The sequence below is a fragment of the Corvus brachyrhynchos genome, unplaced genomic scaffold (assembly GCF_000691975.1).
Source record: "Corvus brachyrhynchos isolate BGI_N302 unplaced genomic scaffold, ASM69197v1 scaffold239, whole genome shotgun sequence".
NCBI classification, from domain to species: domain Eukaryota; kingdom Metazoa; phylum Chordata; class Aves; order Passeriformes; family Corvidae; genus Corvus; species Corvus brachyrhynchos.
Genome location: NW_008246057.1, coordinates 9,591,765 through 9,616,629, shown reverse-complemented (window position 1 = coordinate 9,616,629; position 24,865 = coordinate 9,591,765). Strand labels below are relative to the sequence as shown.

Here is a 24,865-nt window from a genome sequence, read left to right as displayed (position 1 = left end):
GTCAGAGCAACAGGAATAAGGTTTGGTTGGATTTGAGGAGAAATTTCCAATCCTGTATGGCATTCCTTCACCTTAATGATGGAAAAAGTCTGTTTATTTTTTTATTTTAATATCTTGTTTTTACGGTATTTTACGACTGGAATCCTGTACTTCATTCCCTGGATATCTTATCTATTAAATAATATCTGTATTCCTCTCTGCTGAGAGCAGGTACACAGAGAAACAGAAAAAGATCTTGCTGCATTGCACATGGATTTTTTGTGTTTAGTATTTATTAAGAAACACACATGCTAAAGAATTTGGGGCGGGAGGGGAGCCTCAGAATGTTTATCTTCCAAGGGACTCTTTAAAAAATCATCTTTTTACTGTAGAGTGAAACAGTTGGCCAGCTAAAAGGTTTGACACATGGACATGATGGAGGCAGCTGGAGCTCAGGGCTGGAAAGTGGCTGTGTGATGATCCACAGGAGATGTGGACTTGTGCGTGACCTGGTGCCTTGGCACAGGGAGGTGTTACTGAAGGATGGTGCTGACAGGGAGAGGTGTGGAGTGTGCAATTCCACTGCTTTTGCTGCAGACAGGTCTGACAGCCATGTGACATGAGAGCTGATTTAAAAGTAGTGTCCTGCCTTCAGAATCACAGGTAGAAAATGTATTACTGTAAAGTTGGAGTTTCTTCCACAGGAAATACAGCCACTGTCTTTTACCCCCAGTTCCTTCTTTAGTGTTAGTTACCTAGTGGAGGACTTAGGGTACATTCTCTTAGTTTTCTTACCAGGCTAGTTTAAATCCTTTCAGTTTGTGACATGTGAAAAGATACTTCTGATAATTTGAGATTGAAATAACTTTTAAAGATTTTTCATATATAAAATGCGTATAGATTTGGACTGCTGAAAGATTCCTTGTTGGAGAAGATGCATGTAGTGAAAGTGTTGGCAAACATGAAAGAAGTTGGCTTATGTTACTGAAAAGCACAAACTAGTCTTGTTCCCTTTGGAAAAAATCATAGGATAACTTGGTTTGGAAGGGACCACCTGAGGTCATGTAGTCCTATGGCTCAAATCGGGGCCAGTGAGATCAGCTAGCTCAGAATATATGAGGTATTTAGCAGTCAACTCTACATAGCTCAAAGCTTAAGAATATGGTGGTAAGTTTCTTGGGATTTCTGAAAGGGGAAAAAAAATTATTGTAATACGTCTCCATTGTCTTCATCTTTCAGAAGCTAAAAAATAAGAGAGAGGCTCAAGCTTTCGTAGTTCTTTACTATGCATTTCCTTTTATTTTTAGATGGAAATAAAAATTTAATCAGGCTAAACCTTACTTTCCATACTCAATTATTCCCCAGAAAGCTTAAATAAGTATAGATGTAGGCTTTTCAAGAATATGCCCCTAGAAGCTAATTTCTGAAGCAAAAGGAAACTGGAAGGTGACATTGCTTTTGAAAATTGAGCCTTAATAAAGGGCTTCATTTAGTCCTTGAAAATGGATGGTGGAATATGTAAGTGTTGAGAGGGAAAGGAGAAAAATAGAGATACAAGAGAATGATACCAGATGAAAGTACAAGGTAATTGAAGTCCTTGGTTAATGTCCCTGTTTGAAAGTAGTCCTGGTTGGTTTGGTCACCCAAAAACTGGCAGCTCAAAACAAAATTCTTACCATAAAGTGTTCTTGCCGTAGACTGGGCTTTAGCAGGTTTGTTATGGGGCTACTGTTATCTTCTAGAAAAGTGGTCCCTCCAAGAGGGAGTTAGGATGCTCTGTAGACAGCTTTCTCGTGCTTTGCATGTCCCCAAGGTATCTTGAGAGGGCACCTGCAGCAGAAAGAAGCGGAGACCCATGCTTATCAATAATGGCAGCTGCAGTGGGTTTCCCCTTCTATAGGGCTGTGTTGAGTCTCCAGCAGGCAGGCAGTGTAAGCACCCCTCGCTGTGTCCGGGGTGCAGAATGTTGCATCACTCCTGCACTGAGGGAGCTGAATGCCTGCCTTGTTGTTCCAGGTGTGAAGAGTGAGGGGGACAGCCCAGGGCTCAGTTCTGGGGCTCAGCAGGTACCCCCAGGAGCACAGCTGAACAAAAGTAAGTGCTGACGCTGCCTTGTCTCCTCCTGAAGTCCCAGAAGAAGTGGGTTCTTGTTTCCCAAGCTGTGGTGTGCACACAGATTTTTCATGTGAATTTTCTGTTTTCAGGTAAGCTGATCTTTTCCTTCTTTTTTAATACAATAGAATTTTCTAAATGCAAAATTATATTCTGGTTTTCTAGACAGGTTTTTTGCTATTTATCAAGACTTTCAGATATTGCTGGAGCATTTAATAAGTGTTTATTACTACTAATGGAGATAAAACTTCTAGGAGTCAGTATTGCAAGAGGCATTAAAAATTAGCAAGAATAGCTTGGCAGAGGTTCTGTATTCATAAACCTATTTATAGATGGTGTGCTGGGTAGAGGAGCAGGTTTGTGCCTCTGCCAGCAACATGCTGCAGCCTACTGCTGTGCTAGTGCTTGCCCTAATTTTGCACTTACATTCTGAGTCTCCCAGGGGATGCTGAGCAGCTGTGTGGCTGACCTGAATCTCGAAGGTGTGTGGGTTTGACTGTGACTCTGAGGATGATCGGAGAGATTCGATCACCTTCTTTTCCGGGACCTGTTCACATTGATTAGCATGTGTTGGCTTGGCAGGTTTCTCAGAAACCAGCATGTAAAACCTACTTTATTTTCAAGCGGCCAAAGAGACCTGAAGCGAGATCGATAAAGGAGTTGCACAAACATGATTCTTGGTCTGTTCTTTAGCTGCAAAATGGTTTAAATCCATTTTGGCAGCTTTCTTGGTGCTGGTCTCTTTCCTGAAGGTGCTCCTGCCGAGACCTCTGTTTCCAGCCTGGCACAAGCCTGGAGGGGAAGGAGAGAGGCTGGGATCCTGTGTGCCGCCTTCCTCACAGTTACCAGGAATAATTGTCTGTAGACTGAACTTTTCGGAAGATAGCACTTACCCTTTCCAGCAAGAGAAACACGTGTCTCCTGCCTGGCACCAAAGAAAAGGGAAACAGTGGGAGGGGAAATAAAATTTTAGGAAGAGCCAAGTTAAGGAAACAAGTGTATTCTAGTGTTTAACTAGTATCTGGCCACCTGCCAGTTTGGGAGAGGTTTTGTTTAAGTTTTTTGTTTTGTTTTTTCTGGGGGGAGGGGGTGTTGTTTGTTTGTTTTGAATGCTTCTGTGTTTTATTTTCCCTTAAAAACAAATGGGGAAAGGAAGATTCAAAATACAGCGTTCCATGCACGTGTGCTGCAGAGTGAATAAAAGTGAAGACAGCTGTTCTAAACCAAAAATGTACACTCTGCCTTCACACACTCATTTATGTATTTAAAATCATGATTTTTTCAACTGTAGGAAAAAGCAGGAAATCACACAGAAATAGCCACTATTTAAGCTTGTTTAGAAATGCACATCAGGAAAGATGAGTATCACTGAGGAACAAAGGTGGGTCCTGTGGGGGATGTGAATGTAAGAAGTGTACTCACTGAAAGCAAGTAATTGCAGAGTAATTTTGCTGTGGAATTTTAAACCAATTATGTGAATAACAGAGCATATGTTCCGAAAGTAATCAGAAGTGGGTTTGTGTGCGTATAGCTAACATGGTTTCAGAAAGCCTCTGCCTGACCAGGGTTAGTGCGCCCACAGCTGAGACAACGTGAGTGGGTTGCGTGTTTGGCTGTACATCATTGCCTTGCTGAAAGTCAGCCTTCCTCAATCTGGCTCTCCCATGGTAAATCTTCCCAAAAATGTACAAAGGTGTGTCTGATAATACCTAGTGCCTCAGTTTGTTTCTGCGTCTGACAGGAAAGTCTGGTGTTCAAAAGGTGCTTGATCTTATATTTTGCAATTATTAAATGTTTTGATAAGCTGCATCAAACTACATCAAATTTTACTGAAATTACTGCAAGTTTCACATAACAGGACTGATTAAAGGTGCTATTTCAAGAAGCCTTCACTAATCTAGTTGTTTCTTGAGCTCTGTTCTTTTGAAAGGGAGATTTGCATCCTTTTGCTTTTTAATAAAACGAGACAAGTACTCAAAATCTACTATCAGCAGTTTGGCTTGAACACCAAGGCATGTGGCTTATTGCTCTCCAGAACATGGAGGATATTAAATGTGGATATTAATTTTCTTCTTTCTTCCATCACAAAGAAAATAGGAATGCTCATACGAAAAAGGGGGAAACAGTTTAAGGGATTCTTCAGCATTGCCTTTCATGGTATGCAATTGGGAATTTTGATGCCCAGTGGATATGAAATGTTTCCTAATGTTAAATGTATGTAAATAAGTATAAATCATGATGGTTGAGTGTTTTTTCTTTTTTTTTTTCCTTTTACAACCGTTAAAGCACCTACATGGTAGTGCACTTGACAAGTGAAACAAAAACTGTGAGCTCTCTGCTAAGCTTTCTTCTGTTTCTAAGAGGTTTCAACATGCCTCCTTAATCTTTGAAGTTTTCTCTTTAAATGGGTGGTCAGTGTAAGCATTTCTGCAAATTCATTTCATGTGAAGATTTTGTCTCTGAAGTCGTTCAACTAAGCATAGCAGCAAATCTGATTCATTTGTGTGGCACTGAACTTCACATGTAAATCATGCTTCTAGTAAGTCAGTATTGTGCTAGGAGGTGCTAATGGCTGCCATCAATCAGGGTTGGAAAAAGTTGTTCTCCTCTTCTCCCTCAGACTAAATGAGACAGCAATTAAATGCCCTTTTGTTGCATGATAGCTGAGACAATGGAAATCAACGTCCAAAGCACAAAGCAGAATGGCAAGTCTTAAGTATAAGCTAAGCCATGTGTCCCAAGGGATTGGCATGTTGATTTGCTTACAGCTGAGAGGGTATAGGAAAGGAATAACTGGGGAGTGTAGGCAGCAGGAGAAGCAGTAACGCTCCTTGGACCGAAGCCAGAAGGGAATATTTGCTGGGAAGACTTCTCGGTGGGGCTGTGCTGCCATGATCTTGCCTCCATGCAACCCAAGCTCAGCTGACAGTACAAATTTGATCTGGAATAGGCCCTGGTATAAGACCATGATCATAAAATACGATACTGTGAAAAACGAGGTTCACTCTCCTGTTAGAATTTAAAGAGTTTAATATAAAGACAATAAGAGACACATAAAATAAAGCAAAGGGATAACGGCCGGGTGCCTTGGCGCTCTGCCAAGAGCACACCTGATGCTCGAGGCGAGTCGTTTTTATACCATTTTTACTGTCTGTTTTCTATTTCTAGGAATTGATCTGCATGGCCACTCCTTGGGTCCGCCTTTTTAGAGCATGCGTAGTCTTCGGCCTTGTGGTTTTATTTCTTTTGATTCTTGGGGTTGGGCTCGCTAGGTAAGAGTCGATGGTAGGGTGGATCTCTTAATTCTCCAGACAGTCAGGGCTGATTGCAGTTTTGGGCCTCTTTGCCCCCCGGGCAGAGCGGTGATAGCGGCTCTGGGCTCTCCTGGCCGGGCAGAGCAGCCTTTGGGCCCTTTTGTTCTCTGGACAAACTGTTGATTAGCAGCTTCTCGGGCCTCATCCTCTGTTCCCTTGGAGGTTATCTTGCTCACACTTGCTAACATTCTTGCTAAAAAGAGAGAAAACTACATCCACACAGCAAAAAAGCATTTCTAACATTATATAATATCTACCTTTATACTTTGCGAGAAGCCAATATTATAATATATGTTTATAACAATACCATGTTTGTTTGTGGTATGTTTTTACACTGGCCGCTCAAGAATGGACCGTATCTGATCTGGTGAGGAGCCTACTAACATAAACTTCACCTTCCAGCTTTTTTGAAAATGCTTCAGCTGGGAAGATGCGTTTACACTTGACCAGTGCTGTTACTGTAGTGGTTTAGATCCCTGGAATAGGATTTGCTGCATCCTGAGAACAATATTCCCACCCCCCTAAATGCCATCACTTTGTTCCTGAGTTCTTGATAGGTGCAAAACTTACTCTTGCATCTCTCCTAAATAAGATTGCACTGTAAGGAAACCCAGTTTGCTCATCCATTTCTTGTAGATGCAAACAATGCACTGAGACTCAAACCACGACATACTCATTAACTGATTTCATCCAGAGGACATGAAATCACTGAGGTGGCTGAATGTGTTTTGCCTGTCTTCTTCCCTCCAGACCTGCTCCAAAGCTCATTATGTCAATGGGACACTTCCTTTTGACTCCAGCTCACAATTCTGCCTTGGCTTTATTGCCTTGCTGAAAGGGCCTTGAGTTACACAGGACTGCTTTGTCTCTAATCTGTGTGGGGTTTTTGTTTTTGTTGGGGGTGGTTTTTTCTGCTTTTGTGCAAAATTGTAAATGCATTGAGAACAACAAGCCATTGCATTTACTAATGGCAAAGCACACTACTGTCATGCAGCTCATATGCTGTTGGCAGAGCTATATGATGCTTTGCAGCAGCTGGGCTCAACTGAGAGAAAGCCTTTTGCAAGTTTAAGGCTTGGAAGAAATGTTACAGTAAAAAAATATTTTATTTTTGTGCCCGAAAAGAATTACACACAGATGAGCAGAGTCATCTGAGGTAATACAAAAATTTGACCAAAAGAAAATTTATCTGCTTGGAGAGCTCTGTATTGAATTCTTTCTGTGGGGTGCTGTATCTGTTACAGCTCTTTTGAGGGCTAGAACAAAAGAAAACTACCTGTATTAAGAGGTCCACAGAAATCAACAGGCATTAGCAATGGCCTCTTACAAAACCTGTTAGTGTTCCTTGTCCTTATTGCTCAGTGCTAAGATGCTGTCTTTTCCTTGTGTCAGAAAACACAGGAAATCAGGGAGACACTCTTCAAACTCATAGTCTACTGCACTCGCATTTACTCTTTGGCAGTACTGACAGCTGCTGTGAGTGACACACTTCTCAATCCCACTGTCCTCATATCAATTCAGGTGTCCACCTTTGATGTTGACTCTGGCTCTCGCCACAGCTTGCACCTCACTTGTGCATCAGGTTCTCTATTAAAGTAAAACCGAGACCCAAGGAACCAGGAGAGACTCTCTTTGGGCACAGCAATACACTGCCACATTATATACTGTTTTATATTTAATTACTATGTGTGTAATTTTAAATAATCACAATTAGGCTTTTTTAAGCATCTACTTCTCTGTTGCAAGCCTTCAGCAGTTCAATAAAGCAGAGCCATTGACTCGTATTTGATGTGTCCATTACCTCCTGCAAATGCTTTGGAATACAATGGAGTAGCATGCAGACTTCAGAGCTGTCATGACGGGTATTAAGAATGTGTCAAATCCCAGTGATGACTGATAACATATCTGTCATTTGTGATGGGATTATTAGGAAGAGGAAAGCCACTAGGAGAAAGATACTCTGGAAAAAAAAAGGCGGGGGGGGGGAGGGGGAGAGAAGACAAAAAGAGAGAGGATTTACTGTTCTTCAGAGCTCCCTGGTTTAATTAAACCTTGTCTAGTCCATAAACAAATCTATTACTTATCTGTATGGTTTGGCAGCTTATGCACTTCAATGCTGCTGCAGTGATTCCATGGAATTTACATTTCTCTTTGGTGGATAGTTGCGCTATAGGTATTGTAGCTATGAAGAAGATTCTTGACCCACCTGTACATGGAAACAGCTAGTGCAAGAGTACTCTGTTTTTTGATTTCTTATCAAAAGTTTAACGGAGTACCATGGAAGAAAGAATTCAGCAGGCACATAAAATATTTTCTGCATGGAAAATTATGTAGAACCAAGAAAAGAGAACGATCTGCCAGTGCCATTTGATTTGCATCTTTGGTTCACAAAAGAAGGATTGCTTCTTTTTTTAAAGCCTGAATGTGTATCTTCTGTGACTGTAGAAAGAAAGCTGAGCTTCATCTCACTTGTAAAACTGGGCTCTGCTGAATGAGTCCAGTGTGTCTAGTACACAGGCATTTTCAGGTGTTTCAGGCTGAGCCATAAACACATCCAAGATCTACAAGCAGTTAAATATTAAGACAAAGGAAGCGTCTTGTCCGGCTGCCTCCTGGTGTTCCAGCAATGCCAGAACAGAGGTGATCTGAGTTTCTTGCTGTCAGCATCTTTTGGTGCGTGAGTATCCCCATCCCCAGGAGCAGCTAAACAGTGTAGTTATCTCATACGGCCCCGACACACAGAGATCAATTTGGCAGACATATTAAATGTCAGGAGAGGGAGAGACTTGAAGCTCAGTGGACTGAGACAACTGTTCCTTGCTGTTATATGCTCCCTTAAATCCCCTTTCAACAGCGATTCAGCAGCCTTTGAGCAGAGACTCATCACGGTGTCCAGATTGTCCCTTTATCCTTTCTGCTGATTTATCTTTTAGCTGTGTATGAAAATGGACCTGGTCTTATCTCTGCCCCTTCCACAAGCACAGCCAAGGTGCTCCTCAGCTCTTTCAGAGTCCCAGACCATCAAGGAAGCAAAGGCAGTAGAGGTCAGTGCAGTGCCCAAGTGGGCACTTGGTGCCCCTGGATTGTTGCTGGAGGGCAGCTGCTGTGTTGGGTGTTCAGCCAGGAGGTACTGGTGGCCATCCATACTGGATGCTTGGAGAGGTACAGCTGCTCTGAAGGTGAGCAAAGGATAGTCTCAGGTTTGGGAAGCAGAGATGGATGGTGGAGAGACCTGTGTGAAGACCAAGCTGTAGCTGTTGTGTCACAAAGTGAACAATATTTGACTGATATTTGAGTGGTCATTGGTATGTGAGAGGCATACAGTGACCTAGCCAAAAGCCAAAGGTTCTCACGTGGCTTTGGACCATTCCTCACAGTCACCAACAGCAAATCAGCTGACCTACACTGCCCGTGTCTGCCTGGTGTCACACAGCACAGGCAAGCCAAGCCTACCCTTCTCCAGATGAGCCCACTGCTCTCCTCCAGAGGTGCAAGCTCCCCTCTTGGGTGAGGTGACTCCCCACAGCCCTGCCAGGGCTGGGGTGGGCAGCCAGCCTCCTGTCCCTGCTGAGCATGTGGCAGTGGCCGTGTGGCTGCTGCGGCAGCACAGACTGTGAGCTGCAGGGTGAGCAGGGACAGTACCACTGTGTGCGTGCTCGCAGCAGGATGCTGTGTGTGCACTGTAGGGGAAGAGCAGGCACTGGGGCTGTTGCAGCATGCCCATGAGCTCACACCCTTGCTTAACTCATGGAAACTCACTCACGTGTCCAGGGCCTCAGGAAACACCTTTTATTTTTCACATCTCTAAATGCACATTCACCCCGCCCACAGAGGCTGGCTGAGCAAAGATCGAAATGCAACCTGAAGCAAGGACACCAGCTTTTAAATGTGATGTATTGCAGCTTAATTAATTTCCTGAGGTAGAAGGTTCTCTCAAGCTCCTCATGGCAAGCATCCCAAAATAGTGGTTGGGGAACCCAAAGTTGGTTTAGCTTAAGGAATGTTGAAGGAGCCTGATTTTTTTTTTGTCTCCAGAAGCTGAACTCAGCATTTCTTCACAGTACCTTGAACTGTACACCCAGAAACCATTAATCACACTATAAAATCTTCGCTTCAACTCCTCCCTTTAATATGTAGGTGATTACCATACCGTTTGTTAACACTGTGTCTAGCTGGCTGACAGCACCTCTGTTTACACTGCTAAAATTTGGGTTTGAAAGAGGAAGGGTTGTGGAGAATGGTGCTGCAGTGGAGAGCCTTCCTCCACCAGTCTTAGGTTTGGATTTGGCCTCAAGTAGATGCCACACAGATGTTGATATATATTAGTGATGGGCGGTCCATGGTGGCTAACTTTCCTCTTCAGTGGTGGCCTCTTAGGGAGGACACTGGTGTAAATAGGGACTGCTGGCAACATTCACTCATTCACTGTCTTTTTTTTTTTTTTTTTTAACCCCACAGTGCTCTCATTGTCTTTTTTATACTCCCATATTTAATAGATTTACATTCTGAATGGATTTTCTGTCCCAAGAAAGGACTACAGTAAAGTGCAGATGAGCTTGGAATACTCCCTGGAGAAAGCTATTCCTTCCCTGTAGTCTCTCTCTTTTCCCCAATTCACTAGATTTTGTCAGTTTAAGAGAAGAAATGGAAACACTTATCTGGGAGCTATTGAAGAAGTTGAGTTGAGACTCAGTTATTTCTTTTTTTTTTCATTTTGCTGTACATGAAATGTCCTCAGATAACACAGAAAATTAAGAGGTTGAGGGAGTCACCACTGAAGATCATTGAACTTTCTATAAAATTCCTTTGAGTGTCCAAGATCAACAGTGCCCTGGATGGTCTCAGTGTGCTCAGTTTTACATAAGCTCACACTTAGCTACAGTTCAGCTCTTGATTTATTTTTTTATTTAGTGGCTGGATTAGAACCACGCTTTGAAAACCAAACCAAACCATGACTACTATCCAATTTAAATACAAAAAGATATCTTTAACCTGAAAAGAGAAAACCACTTTGCGAAGAAAGACCTTTGTAACTCCAACTCTTGAGTTCATTGAACATTTGAATTAAAACTGATTTCCATATTTGTTTGGACAAAGTAAAACATTTCAAAAAATTAAAGATATCAGCAGTGCTTGGTAGTTGCTCTTTGGGGGAGGGGATCTGGAAAGCAAAATATTGCAACATGACTTTTTGTTGATAATGAACAAGCCTAGTAGGAGATCTCTGTTTTGAAAATATGTAACTGCTGACATGAGGATGTCGGAATATTTTTAGTCCTGATAAAGAAAAACATTCTTTGGGGTTTCACTAATCTTGAATAAAAACACGTTAAGCTCTGGTTGCTCCGCTCTGGATGGTAGCATTACAGTATGTATAGGGAAGATTTCTTTCACCTGTGAGTTTCCTCTATTGTTTCCACCTCTAAGAGTTTTATACTGTATTTAGAGGTGAGGGAATGAGAGAGAGAAAGAGAGGTTTGGTTATGAGGAGAATAGTGTACTACACAAGGGTCTTTGGTAAGACTTTCAAGGTGGTGTTTGCAAATTGAAATGTTGCAGCTAAGCTTAGGTAAAACTAAAAAATGGTATTCATTTTAATTGGTTGGTTGCATGTGTCATTCTGCTAGTCCCATCTCAGCCTATCTGTAGTTTCCAGCCAACTAGGACCTCCCTGGTTACCTGATAAATGATGGAAAGTGGCTCAGTGAGTAGTTCCGCCAGCTCCCTCAGTGGATCCCTTGGGTGGATACCGTCAAGCCGCATAGACCTGTGTGTGGAAGTGTGTAGCAGATCACTGCCCCTTTCCTTCTGGATTATGGAGGCTTCATTCTGCTCCTCATCCCTGTCTCTGAGATCAGGGGACTGGGCACCCAGAGAGCAGCTGCTCTTACTATTAAATACTGAGGCAAAGAAGGCATTAAGCACCTCAGCCTTTTCCTCATCCTTTGTCCCTATGGACATGTCCCTATGGAAGGAGATTCTCCTTAGCCCTTCTTTTCTTGCTCATATATTTATGGAAACATTTTTTTATTGTTGTAGAATAGTCATAGAAAATATCTTTAATGTGCTACCTGACAAGCATGATATCTGTAGTATACAAATTTCTTTTCCTCTGACCTCTTACACACCAACTGTATTGAGAAAACATTAATTAAATGGGAACAATGTATTTATTGTGACTTGAAGTTGCTTTTATTGCAGTTGCCGTTGTTCAGGTTCCCAAAAAGGAATGAAAAAGCCTGATTAAAAATGCTCTCCAAGCACTCTGTTTAAGGGTGGCTCTTTTTTCAACTGCCAAAAAGTAGCAACAAACTATAGAGAAAAAAATCTCTTCTTTGTAGTTCTAGTCCCTTGAATCTTGATGCAAAATGGTTTATAGTCATTCACTTCCAGATTTAGTTTAGCTTAGTTTTAGCCTTGGTCATGGGCCACCAATATGTTATGCTCTTCTATAAATGGACTGTGCATCCCTTGATAACACCTTGAAAAAATAGTCATTTTGGGGCTTTTTTGAAGCAGCATCCAGCTTCTCAGATCAATGTGCCCCTTGTAAATCTTGCAATTTAAGTTCCTCATGGACTAACGGGCTTGCGGTTGTGCTCTCAGACTCTGATCACAGTCCTCTCCATCCTGTACCTTATGTCAATATTTCTACTTCTCATGGATGCATGTAGTCAGAGGCTGGTAAGGAGAAGGGAGTGAGAGAATTTCACACATCGGTAAGAGCAACACAAATGCTGTAGCAAGCTTTAAAATGGAAGGGAAATATTTAGAAGAGTGACAGAGGAATTGGTTATACCTAGACAGGAGAGCAAATAAAAGCAATCTGCCTTTCTGCATGACATATATTCAATTAGTCTGACACATCAGAAACAAAAATTCTTAACAGAAAGGCAGGAACAGTAAGAAGGGAGGAAGAGGATGGATAAAAATTTAGCAGAGCACTTCAGAACAGGATCATTTCTGCTGTGTAGAGCTTGACCTAACGTAACTTTCTGGAAACTGTATAGGCTAACACAAAAACTATTTTTTGAATTTAGGGCAGAACAGAGAATTGATTATGTCATGGCATGTAGCATGCCATAACAGAAGCAGGGCTTCTGAGGAGACAGAATTGGTTTTGTCAAGCAAAATTGCATCATTAGGGAAGTAAGAAGCAGTAGGGCTCCAAGCCTTTTCAGAGGGACTTGGCTTTCTGGACTCTGCACTCACAATCTTATCCTTGGTCTCCAACTTATCCATCTGCCTCATGATCTTTGCATGATGGCCTAATGCTTAAAAAGTGTTTTGTGGCTTAAAACTTATTTTTTACCCTGCAGTTATCCGTCAGGTCTGCTGAAGAGTCAGCCATCTGTACGGTTACTTATATTACTGCGTGTTTCATATCTGGCACACAAAAAAATATGTTTATTCTTTTCCTCCTGGTGTGAAAGCCATTCTCAGTCAATAAGCTGTCAAGCTACCCTTTTGTCATCACCGCCTAGTTGTGTTCTTTCACATCAAGTCTTCTGCATCTTGCCAGTCTAATGTGTTAAATTCTTTGACAAGAATGTTCCAGTTTGGGAGCACTAAGAGCTTTGCTTGTTTTTCTTCATGAATGGAATGAAATGCTTCTCGGGTGAAAATACAAGTACAGTAGAAACTGAAGAATCCAGGCTTTCTTCATAATCAGCAGAGAAAAAATGAACACTCTGGAGTGTTATCGACTGCAGCCCTTGAGCTCTCCACCTTGGAGAAGAGTAGCAGCATTCTCCAAGTGCCTGGTTTTCTCAGCTGATAAAGAGAGGTTCGTTGGCTCCCTGTGAGAGCTGTTTGCATGCTGTTGCTGTGCAGTATTAGGAAAGATATGCTCTAGCATTTTGGTTTCAGCAATGAAACAGCTAAGCAAGGACCTGTGTCTCTTCTACCATGTTTCTGTTTACAAATAAACAAATGGGTACCCAAACCTATTTAGCTTGTGCCTCCAGTTCACATGTTAAAGTTCATCTGTGACGTCCTTTCTCCTCCCCCTACCCAGTTTGGCTTCTTGTTCTTGGAAACAAGCTTGGCTGCAAAAAGATTGCTTTAAAGTTTGAATATTCAAACTGAAGCTGAATCTAATGAAGTACTGCAAAAATAAGCTGTTCATGTCCCTTTCCTTAGAACTCTTGCACAGAATTGCCAGGAAAGCTTTACCAATACATGTAGTAAACAGAATATTCTTCTCTAACATTAGCCTTTTCCCTGCTATGCCTGGTGAACTCAGTCCAAATTGATGTTTTGAGACTATCTTATATTTCACATATTTTTTATAGTCACAATTAAGCAGAAAATGGGATGCACTATTTAAGGTCAAAATAATTTTGACTTCTGCCTTCCACAAATTGTATTTAGTGCTCTTGGTGGCCTTCTGAAAAGCTGTTTATCCTCAAGATGGTCTCAAGCTTTGCACAAAAGGCAAGGATGGAAAATGTTTAGGACAATTACAATTTCTTCATTTGTAATATTTTACAAAGGGCTTTTCCCTCCGATATCAGTGCAGTTTTCCACCTATATTTAGTCTCATACAGCACTGCATATTTTTTTTTATATGAAAATACATGATAACCTGCAGCAGGCAGCAGGGAAAAGTGTGTGCATTAGGGTAAAGCTCTATGTCCACTCCATGAACAGCTGAGCTGCTGGAGGACATCAGTGTGGGCAGGCAGAGCTGGCCAGGCAGAACGGCTGAGCCATAATTGTCCCTTCTGTGATAGGGCTGCTCCCATCCAGGATGATGTGAGCTCCACTGGATAACTCTAACCAACACCAGTGCCCAAGGAGATTTATGGTAACAGGAGATACTTCGCTTGATAGAGCAAAAAAATCATCTTGTGATAAAAGGCACAGGACTTTAGTGGGCTTTCCCTGTGGGCTGTGCTGGGCCAGGGTGGCAAGTGTTGGGGGGCAGTGGTAATACTGTACCACTCCAGCTACCCCCTGAAGAAAGAACTTGTCCAAAGTCCCAGTTATATCTGAATTTCAACCCTCTAACCAGGTTGCTGCTTTTGGTTTAATTCCTGCCATTATTGTCTGGTGTTCATCTCTGTTGTGTTGATTTACTGGTCTTGGTGACAGCCAGTCACTTGTGAACTGTATTTTCTTTTCAAAATGTATTTTCTTTTATTAGCTTATGAATTTTCACAAGGTAAACTGATGTGCTTGGGTCCATATTGTTTATAATTTCATTTTATTCCTTTTCTTTCTTAACTAAATAGTCTTATCCTTTTCAGTTGTGTTTCATATGGAAGCTTTGCAAGGATGCATTGCATGTGTTTTATTTTAATTCATTATACATCAACTAGTGATTTATATATATAAAAATACATGTCTAGCTAATATCTTTGTTCATTTAGTACTGAAATGCACTTTTCCAAAGCGATGGGCCTATAATACATTATTTAAAGGTTTCTGACTCATGATTGCAGGCATAATTTTTGATACAGGGTAATAGCAGAAGTAAACTTTGATCTGGGGCTTTTCACTTCTGAAAGGAAACAGTTTCCTGGACCATTTGCATACCTTCCTTCTCCCAGGCTCTTGCTGGATGCTGGATAGAGTGAGGTGTTTTGTCATCTCTGCCTAAATGCATCCTCTAGTGCAGCAGCTTGCGAGGTGGCAGCCCCCAGGCTCTGCCCCACAGGGGCCTGACAGGTCTGATGGGTGGGTACCTGTACAGCTTCCTCCTTTGAGAGTCTCATTTTGCAGCTGGCTGGAGCGAGTGGAAAAGTCCTTCCAAAAACTGTCACTGATTCACTTGATAAATTATATTTTTCACTTCAGCAGAGCAAAAAGGAATGTATATGCCTGTATTTCAGACCAATATGACTTGTTCATGCTTTGTTATCAGATGGTGCAGCTTTTCCTATGCTGGTGCTCCAAGCCAGCCGCCTTGTTTCCCTCGAGGCACAGGGCAGTGATTCTGAACTTGCTCTGTGCTACCTTCTCTTGAAATGCTGCTGTCCTTTGAACTTCTTTCCCCAGGCCTGGCAAACAGCCCTGCCATCAGGATCGGTGTGAGGTGTCCTTCAAAGCTATAAACCCGGCTAATTTGTTGGAAGGGAGGCTTCTGAGCACTGGCCATTGTTTCACCTTTCCTGCCTTGCTACCCAGTGAGCCTTGTATGGCCTTTCTATGGCTTGTCTTTTTTAAGTGTGGGTTTGGGCAGGCAACAAAACAAAACAGAAGAAGATGCAATGGTTGGAGGGTTTTTGTTTGTTAAAAAAAAAAAAAGAGAAAGAGACAAATGCTTCTTTAGTTCAGCTCACAGCAATATAATTGTTTTTTCTCTCTCAAAACATACCTACATTTATATGGTAGGAAGATACCACTTTATTTTAATGCCCTGCCCTGCCCTACCTCAAAATCCAAACCTGTTTGTCATTGTACCAAGTTACCTTTAGCCCATAGTTTCCAAACACCACCCAGGCATTTAAAACCAGAAATGATCACAGCATAGAAACAACAAAGTCTCTTGCTTAATTCATTTACATGTGTGTGTATTATCCATAAGATATCTCCAAATGCAACACGTTGTAGTTGCTTGTCTAGGTGGTTCTATTTTAATCCTCTCCTGCAAGAGGGAAGTCCCATGATCATGGCCAACCATAAAGTTCTGCCTTCTTTATGCATGGATTTCTTCCAGTTTAAACCACTCATATGTGACGTCTAACTCCCTTTGAAGATGATGGAAAAGATTTTTGCTCTTGTAAATACTCATTATATGGCCTAAACATGCACTGTGCTGGATCACAGAATAGTTTGCGACAGTTAGGATTCCTACAGGTTTTTGATACTTGGCTTTGGCTATGTTTTTGTTGTAAATAAATGACTAGGCTCAGTATTTCAAATATGTCTTCACCGGACCCTGACACCACACGAGAGCATTCCTTCTGATGTTAATATCTGGATTCCAGCATGACTAGTGCTTCCAAATTTTTTGTTTCTCTTGCATTCCTCAACATGAGGTTTACCATTGCTGTCTCCTCTGCCCCTAATCCCATGGAAAAATTTCAGATTGGTCTTGGAAGATAAAAATACCTTGCAGATGACTCCAAACTGGCAATTAAGAGGAAAAGTTTTATGTAAAACAAAACAAAACAAGACAAAGAAGCCTAACAAACCCTTATGCTAGGCACTGAGATTTTACTCTGGCAAAATCCTCTTGACTTTACAGGCCACTGGTTTGAATAAAAATTAGTAAAAATATGATGTGGGACAGTATAGCTATGGTTGCCAACTGATTCCCATGCTGCTCATTCTATACACAGTTGTATTTTCACACATTCTTTGTTTTATCTCCTGAAGGCAGTAGTTTGTAATTCAGACAGTCAAGAGGCAGTTTATTTGAGGACCACAATATTAAAAATACTGCTTCTTTTCTGGCAAACTAGAAACATCTCTCTGTGTTTTTAAGAAAGATGGGCTGGATATTTTTGGATGCTCACTAATTCTGTTCAGCTGTCCTTGCTGTTTTGTTCACTTGGATATAGAAAGTGAGAGCAAGGGAGGATGTATAGAATTACATGAAAATCAATTCTTTATAGAGCTGCAGACCACCTTGTTTATATCTTCTCCATACATCAAGAAATCGATCATTTACTGTGTCTTTTAATTTGTAATTCAAAACATGTATTCTTGTAATGGGCGGTCCAATTCAGTTTTATCAAAGTAATCATCTAAGGGTAATATTCTCCTGCATAACTACTCTTGTATCTGCAGTGTCTGTTTATCTTTGTTGTGTTTATTCATTTACTTACACAGCAAAAGGTAAGAAAGCTTATGAAAGGAAAAAGAATAATGAAAAAAAGAATGGTAACAAGGCTTGTGTAAAATATTGCTGTAGAAACTCCCCTGAGGGATCGTACCTCAAATCCTAAAGCAACTGCACTCTACCAGAAGTAAAACCATACTATCATGAGCTGATGGATGGTTTTCCATGCACAGGAAAAAAAATGTGGATGGTGATAGGAAGAGGCTGGGGCTACTTTTCATCTTCACCCAGAGGCAGCTGCTCAGTTTGCATCTTCCAGCAAGGAGTAGAGACAGGAACAGGATGCCAGCCTATAGAAGGGTGCACAGTTATAGAAGGGTGGAATATGGTGCAGGAGGAGAAAAGAAAAAATTAAAGTCAGGGAACCAAACAAAAGGCAGAAGGATAAAAATCTCTTGAGTTAGTGTGAAGCTCCTGAAAATCTTTAGTCCTGTAAAAATAAGTGGATGCAATTCTTCCTGTGCTTGTTTTTCTTTCTGGTGGTGCTCAGCATTTCACATAGTATGTCTTTCTTTGTTACAAGTGAATGAGAGAAGTTATCTGCCTTTTGAGAGATCTCTTTTTTTTCCAGCCCAAGGCATGATTACTCAAGGCAAGATTCTTAAAACCCCAATGAATCTTAGGAACCGAACAGATAGTCTCAATATATTTAAGGTTTTAAGCTTTCCTTTAAGATGACATGTTTCTACTGCTTCTTTAACATTAACAAAGGATATACTTTGATGCATCTGTTAGCAGTCGGCAGCTTTACAATAGTATTTGAAAATTGCACCAAAAACTTGGGGGTTGTGTGCTTATGGGCACCTTGAGATTCTTGGCAGGTCAGGATTATTTTAATTGACGTAATGAGGTAAACGTACTGTAAAAATGAGAAAGACTGTTTTCAGGTGGAGGCACATTCGTTTGCCAGTAGTAAAACCTAAATTGCAGTACATTATACAGCTATCCCTAGAAGATGTGAGTTGATACAGTTGTGCAATATGTACCTGTTCAGAGTGGCGTGCTCTGGTCTCCTACTTCCTTAAACCTGCTGCTTCTCTCTGAGCATCTGGAGCAGCTGGAAAGGTTAGGGCACAGACCAGGGACTTATCTCTTGGTGGGTTACATGTATTAAGAATTAAGTACAAAGGGATCTGGGCTAAATATGATCATGATTTTACAGTGTGTTCAGGATGTCTCAGATGGAGGGGGAAGCTAGGAGGATCAAAATGCTTCCTTTAAAATTTGGAGCCTGAGCTGACTTGAAGCTACAGAGTAAGTGCTTTTATGCATGATTAGTTTAGGCTGTAGCAGCACAGTTGTGGATGATAAAATACAACTGGCGTAACCTGCTGGTTGTGCTTCTGGGGTGTTGATTTTGAATACAGTTCTGTCTGTCAGGGGGAATGTGTGGGTGAAGCTTCCTGTGGGTGGTTGCAACTCTGAACATTTGTTCCATAGCTCCAAAATTGGAGCACAGCTGAGAGGCAGGAGGACTTCTAGGCATCTGTGGGATCCTGCCTGCTTTTAAAATGTATTTCTAAGGCTGTTAATGCACATAAATCATGTAGCCTTTCAGGGACATCTGGGTTTGTTTTAAACTTGCTAGGTATGATATAATGCTGGTGTAGAGTCAACAATCTCTCCACTGGAGTGGGGAGGACTCTCAAGCCTTGAGCAGGACAGCCCTTGTCAGGGAAATGGAACCCCCTTCAATGCCAAATTAATATATTTTGGATCAACTGCATAGGTGTAAAAAAAATAATCTATGCAGATAGGAGGCAGCTGGCTGGTCAGAAAAGGGCACTGCAGTGAGTGCTGTGTGGGCAGGGGCAAGCAGGCTTGGAAGGGTCACTGTGTGAACCACACCTCAGACCAAGCCTCAGATCAGGGACAATCCTGACTGCCCACGGCTCCTCTTCACTGTCAGGGAGCATGGAGGGAGAGATGGGGAGAGTGACTGGGAGCGGAGGAACAGCCTGTGTGGACAACATCAAGTGTCAGGGAGCACCTCCAGCTGGGATGGGACTTCTGCTTTTCTGGGCTGCTTGTCTCCTCCTTGCAACCTCCTCCTGCAGGATCTTGTTGCTCAGGCTCCTTTCTTCACCCCAGCCCTGCTCCCTCCAACCTCTTCTCTCTTTTTTATTTTCCTCCCTCTGATCCTAGGGATCAGAGTGCACCCTAGGGCTTAAAGCATTTGCTGCCCTCGTGTAGTGTTTGCTGTCCCTGCTCTTCAGTCCCTTTCTCTCCCGTTAAGTAACCACACCTGTAATGGATGTAAACACAGCCTTACCTTGGTTTCTATATGCACTGATCAGCCTAGTGGTAATAATTCTCCGTGGCCCTTGTTAGCTTCAGAACTGTGTCTATTGAAGTGGGAGGCTGGGTGTGTTGAGTAGGTTTATTTTGAAGCTGGTTATATTTAAACTAGATGAAAGGGCAAGAAGTGGTTAAAAACAACTTTTAGTCACTGGCTCAAAAGGGATTAAATAGTATATACACAGGAATAATTTGAAAGGAATAATTTTAAAGGCGTATCGGGTAATATGAAGATGTATATATCTGCTAACTGCCTGGGCAAATTAGAGAATTAATTAAAAGGGAATGTTAGCTCATTAGCTGAGCAAGCTAATGTCAAAAAAACCTGAAGCTTTCCTTTAAGACTTACAGTGATTTTTTTCCTCCCCAGAATAACATACTAATGAAATGATGTTTTGGAAGGCAGCCTTGGAATAGAGACAAGTGTTCTGATAAATTATCAGCTTCCATATATTTTTAATTGCATTGTGAGGTTAAATTTTAAGCCACAAAGTGAGGTTCCTCCTGCCTCCCTACCCTTCCACATTAGCGATTAAACATCATGCTTTGAAACACATTTTTGGATATGAAAAAAATCTTGCTTGTAAAAGCATTATGAACGGTCCTTAAGTATGTCCAAGTGTTTATATATTTTCATATCTTCTATAATATTACTAAAATTTACTTGGTGAGTCCAAATGTTTGTGGATGAAAAGGAGTACTCAAAACTACTCAGAAGAGAAAGGGCACCTTTGAATATATACTTCCATATAGGAGGGTGGATATCTCTTGGCATTTCAGTACTGAAGCTGTCACATTGTGTGAGGGAGGAGAGACAGGACTTTGTTAACCATTCATAAGACTGAGCGGTGAGTAGTAAAAAAGAGCCACCTTCCTGGAAAGAAAACATCCTGAATTAGTGTTACTGTATTTGTTTCTGTTTTGGGGACTTTGTGAATCATACCACCTCTTCTGAAAACCACAGAATTCCTTCAGTGGAGAAGGAGGAAGATTTTGAAAGAATCAAGATGTCCTTGACATTCCTGTGATCCCATTAATCCTGGGGCTGAGAATTTGCAAGATGTTGGTGTAAACCTGAAAGTAGAATGATTGTTCCAAATTGGTTTGGATTTAGAATAGTAATCTGAATTCATGTCCAGCTCAAATTGAATGCATACCATGAAAGTTAGCTCTTTTTAATAATTATTTGTGCTTGCTGGGAAATAGAATCCTCTAAAACACTGTGCTGCAATTCAGTGTCCTAAACCTGCTTTCAGGTGTCCTAATTCTAAGTTGTAGTTTGTCATCCAAGGATTGATAGAAACCTACTGCAATTGCTGATGTGAAAAGTAAGAACAAATTATTTCTAACAGTATTTGAAAGAAAAATGTGTAGTGTTGGACTTCAAAGCCAGCCTCATGATCACAGGTTAAGATGGAAAATATTTTTATTTTTCATTTTATAAAATGGCATCAGAAGTATTTCTGAAAGTAGAAATAGTATTAATTATATTTCAGAATTAACGTACTGTGGTTTGATTATCACAGGTCAACTATAAATGCACAGCTTTCTTAAGCTACAAACCACAGGCTATGTAAGTGTTTTGGAATAAAATATTTATGCATTTAGCGTTCAGCAGTGTTGCTAATTTAGACTAGTCATTGGAAAATGATGTTCTCTTTATTGCATATTATTAAAACATAAGTGCTGCCATTTGACTTTATAAACACTAATGAAAAAATGGTAGGTGTAAATGATTTTTTTACTGTTTTTAAAGAAATACACCAAAATACCTGTCAGTCTTTTCTAGTATGTGCAGCCCTGTGTGCAGGTTCATTTGAATTTAAAGAAAGATTACCCTGAAATTAAACTTCTGACTCTGAAGGGGGTAGCTGGAAAAGAAAGCCACGTATTGCTTCCTTACAAGACAACTTGAAAGACTGAGAAAGTGTGTGAGGGAGGTGGGTGGAGGTATTTCCTGCATTTGGTTTTGGTTTTGGGGAATTTGGAAAAGTAAAGATTTGAGAAAGAGAAGGTAAAAAATATTTTGTTTTGTCCAAGGTTAATAAACTAGTTTTATGATAGTCAGCTATGTATTTGAACAGTACCTGAATATGGCATATTTGTTAAATAAAATGCATAATATCTTCGAGTATCCCTTGAGAGAGGACACCATTTTGCTTTTCAAAAATATTGTGATTTTATGCAGCATCTCAATGCATTACTTATGCCATTTGAGTGTCTTTATTAATGCCCTTGGGGAACAGGGAGCTTTGTCCCTAAAACTCACTAACTGTAAACTCTCAGTGTCAATCTCCTCTGTTTTTCATAGCTGCTTTGCATCTCAGTTCTACCAGGGGATTTCTGGCTAGTTTTTGCCTATGCAAACCCATGATTCTCCTCTCTGCTTCTCTACTAACAATACTGAGTGGCTGAGAGAATATTTTCCTGTCAGCTCCTTTGCTGATCAGTGGGGGAGATGCCGTGTTTCTTGGAGGAGAGGAGATACAAAAGCTGATGAATCCTCTCCAAAGATAATTGAATTTAATGTCTGAAAGTTGCTTGACCAGATATTGTTGTCTTGATGGATGACAGTCCCTCCAGAGCACACAGGGATAAGCTGCCTTCATTATTTATAGGCATTCATTAAAGTAAGCAGAAAAACCTTGTTGATCTTTCAGATTCACTTTTGTGGAATTAGAAGAGTCTATTGTACTAGATCAGAGTCCAAAAATATTTAGATGGTTTTTTATGAGGATGTAGTATCAAAATATGGTAACATTATATGTTAGAATATTTTTCCCTAGATGAACAGCCTTTATCAAAATATGCTTTCTTCATCAAGTTATGATTTTTTTTTTAATGAGTGACAAGGAAAATATTTAGCTATCAAGGGACATAGGTGAGTCAGCAGTAAATATTCCACTTAAATAATTTTACACCTACAGTTCTCACTATGTCACAGGCTGAAGAGCTGTGAATTGCTTTATCCAGATTAGAGTGACCCTTGCCAATTCATGGTGCAACCAAAAGCTTATGCTCACAAACTCCATGCATATTGTTTGTGGAGCAGTCCTTCTGTGAGAGCTGGGAGGTGGGAAACAAGCAAAAGCATTTTGTCTTCTGCCTTTCTGCCTGCATACAACATGCCAGGGAAAAATTAGAAATGTTTTGCCTGCAAGAGAAATGAGCCTCACTTTCTTGGAGTAATGTCTAATAGCTAGATTTGTAGATGCCAACTAACTCTTAAGAAGGACCCTTTCCAGTAAAATATATGGTATGGGGGGGTGGGTGAGCATCATAAGAGAGAGTGCCAGAAGACTTAAGCAAATTTTGTAGAATGCCAAGCCACATGTCTTCTATCCTGTTCCCTTCTCCTGAATTTCTTAGCTAGATCCCTCATATTTTGTGGAATCTGGAAATAAACTAATAGGTAAACAATATTCTAAATAGATAATTTTGTTCTGTTGGCATGTAGTGGAGATACAGCATAGCAGGTGTTACTGGGAAGGAAAGGGGGTGGGAAATGTAGGCATTAATTTAATTAATCAACTTGAGTCTGTCCTTTCTGACTGAAAGTATCTTTCCATATATTTTTTCATTCCCATGTGTACTGATGGGTTTTTTTAAGTCGATGCTCGTATGCATCTCATCATTGTACTACTCAAGTGCCTCTTGTTCAAAATCTTCTTCACCTCCCTTCTGGCTTTTTCCCTCTTTATGCTATTTCCTTCTAAATCACATACCCTGCCAGATACCATGCTGTTTTAAACCAGCCACACTGTCCTCATTCCTCTCAGAGAGGCAATGTTGAAATGCTCTCCTTTATTTTCCTGTAGCGGGAAATTACAACTCCTGCAGATGCAGGTTGACTCAAGGGCAAGGATACGGAGGCACCAGGTCAAAACAGCAGTACCAGTCGTGCTTGTTCATCTCTTCAAACACTGGGTGAAACACATGGCTCCTCAGTGCTCTTGAATCGGGTGGGAGGAGCCTTGCATCAAGTTAATCGACCCCCCATTTCATTTGCAGTCACTCTTGCTGCAGTATGACCATACTTTCTCAGTCAACATAGCATTATTAATCGATAATGTTCTAATGGGTATGTTCCAAGTCAAGTTAAGCACCTTTAATGCTTACTACCAGAGGTTGTAAAATGCCTTACCAGCAAAAATGTGCTGAACTCCTTTTCTATGTAAGGCAATGCTGTTCTCCTGAATTGTGCTGAACATGCTACCATTTAAGTGATGCTATAGATCATTACGTGGTCAGTCACAGTAGAGTATCCAGGACCCTGGCCAGCCTTGGGCAGGACTGAGGTCAGAACTCTCTGGTTTCTGGAATGAAGGACCTTGTGGGGCAGAAGGGAAAGGAGAACAGTCCACATGGGCATAAAACACCTACTATCTGCCCATGTTTTTAGTTCAGATCACAAGTCATCTCCACAGGAGACCTGATACATGGGTATGTACTAACAACATCTCAAGTCTGTTTGTGATTTTAGAAGCTGCTTTCATTTATTGGGTAGCTTTTAAATCTGTCTCCACTGGAGCACCTGGTGGAAGGCGACTTTCGACTCCTTTGTCTGTCCCTTTATTTTTTAGTTAGCAGGAATTCTTCCCCATTTCTACATCTGCAACTGTGCATGAAAAGTGCATGACCAGCTGCATTCTCCTCATGGTCATGCCATGGTGCTGTGGCTTTCACTCCTCTGCCTGCTGAGCACACAAGGACTGAAGCGTCAAGAGCAGTTTTAACATCTCTCAGGCGTAAAGCCAGTATGTAAACACCTTGCTGGTATATTTCCTACCATGTAAAAACAGAATCCCCACTCCCCTGCCCTCCCATAACCTGTTCTGCCACTAGTTTCTCAAAGAGTGTGGTGGATGGTAACCACTGCTGGAAGAAACCATCTAATCTAATCATAATCACATAGTAGCAGAGAACATAGGATACATTTCACTTACAGATTGAAAAGCAAAATATACCATGGTATTTAAAATAAATTACATCTTCTTTTGGTCAACTGAACAATCTCTTTTTGAAAAAGCAGTGTAAAACTTTGCAGTCTTTCATCTTAAAAAGTTTTCTTTTCCTCCTGGTCTGCTCTTCTTTGTACGTATTACCTTTTCTGTTTGAAAACTCAGCCTTTCTCAGGAGAAAGGTGCTGCATTGAAGTTCTTTAGCTGAAAGTGTATGCCCTACTTGTCAGTTCCATTAAAATGTTTAAGTGGCAATGGGTTTATGGTTAGATTTCAAATTACATTAATCATTCCCCGTCTCCAGAAGGCAAGCTGATCTGTATTTTTGTTGAGAACTTGTGTAGCTACTGAGAAGTACTTTCTCAAACAGTTTTTAAGAGCAAAAGCCTGTGTGGCATAGTGTCTGCATC

At 41.0% G+C, this 24,865-nt stretch overlaps 1 protein-coding gene across 4 annotated transcripts in view; it reads left to right on the top strand.

Annotated features, from left to right (window-relative positions):
• The window catches only part of PLXNB2 (plexin B2), a 254,318-nt gene that overhangs the window by 78,987 nt on the left and 150,466 nt on the right, over positions 1 to 24,865 (top strand). For 3 of the 4 annotated variants that reach the window (XM_017745957.1, XM_017745958.1, XM_017745959.1), the window contains one exon: positions 1,996 to 2,183. The exons of the other annotated variant lie outside the window; for it this stretch is intronic. The gene's annotated coding sequence lies outside the window, so the exon portion shown is untranslated. The remainder of the gene's footprint in view (positions 1 to 1,995; positions 2,184 to 24,865) is intronic. 4 annotated transcript variants of the gene reach the window in all.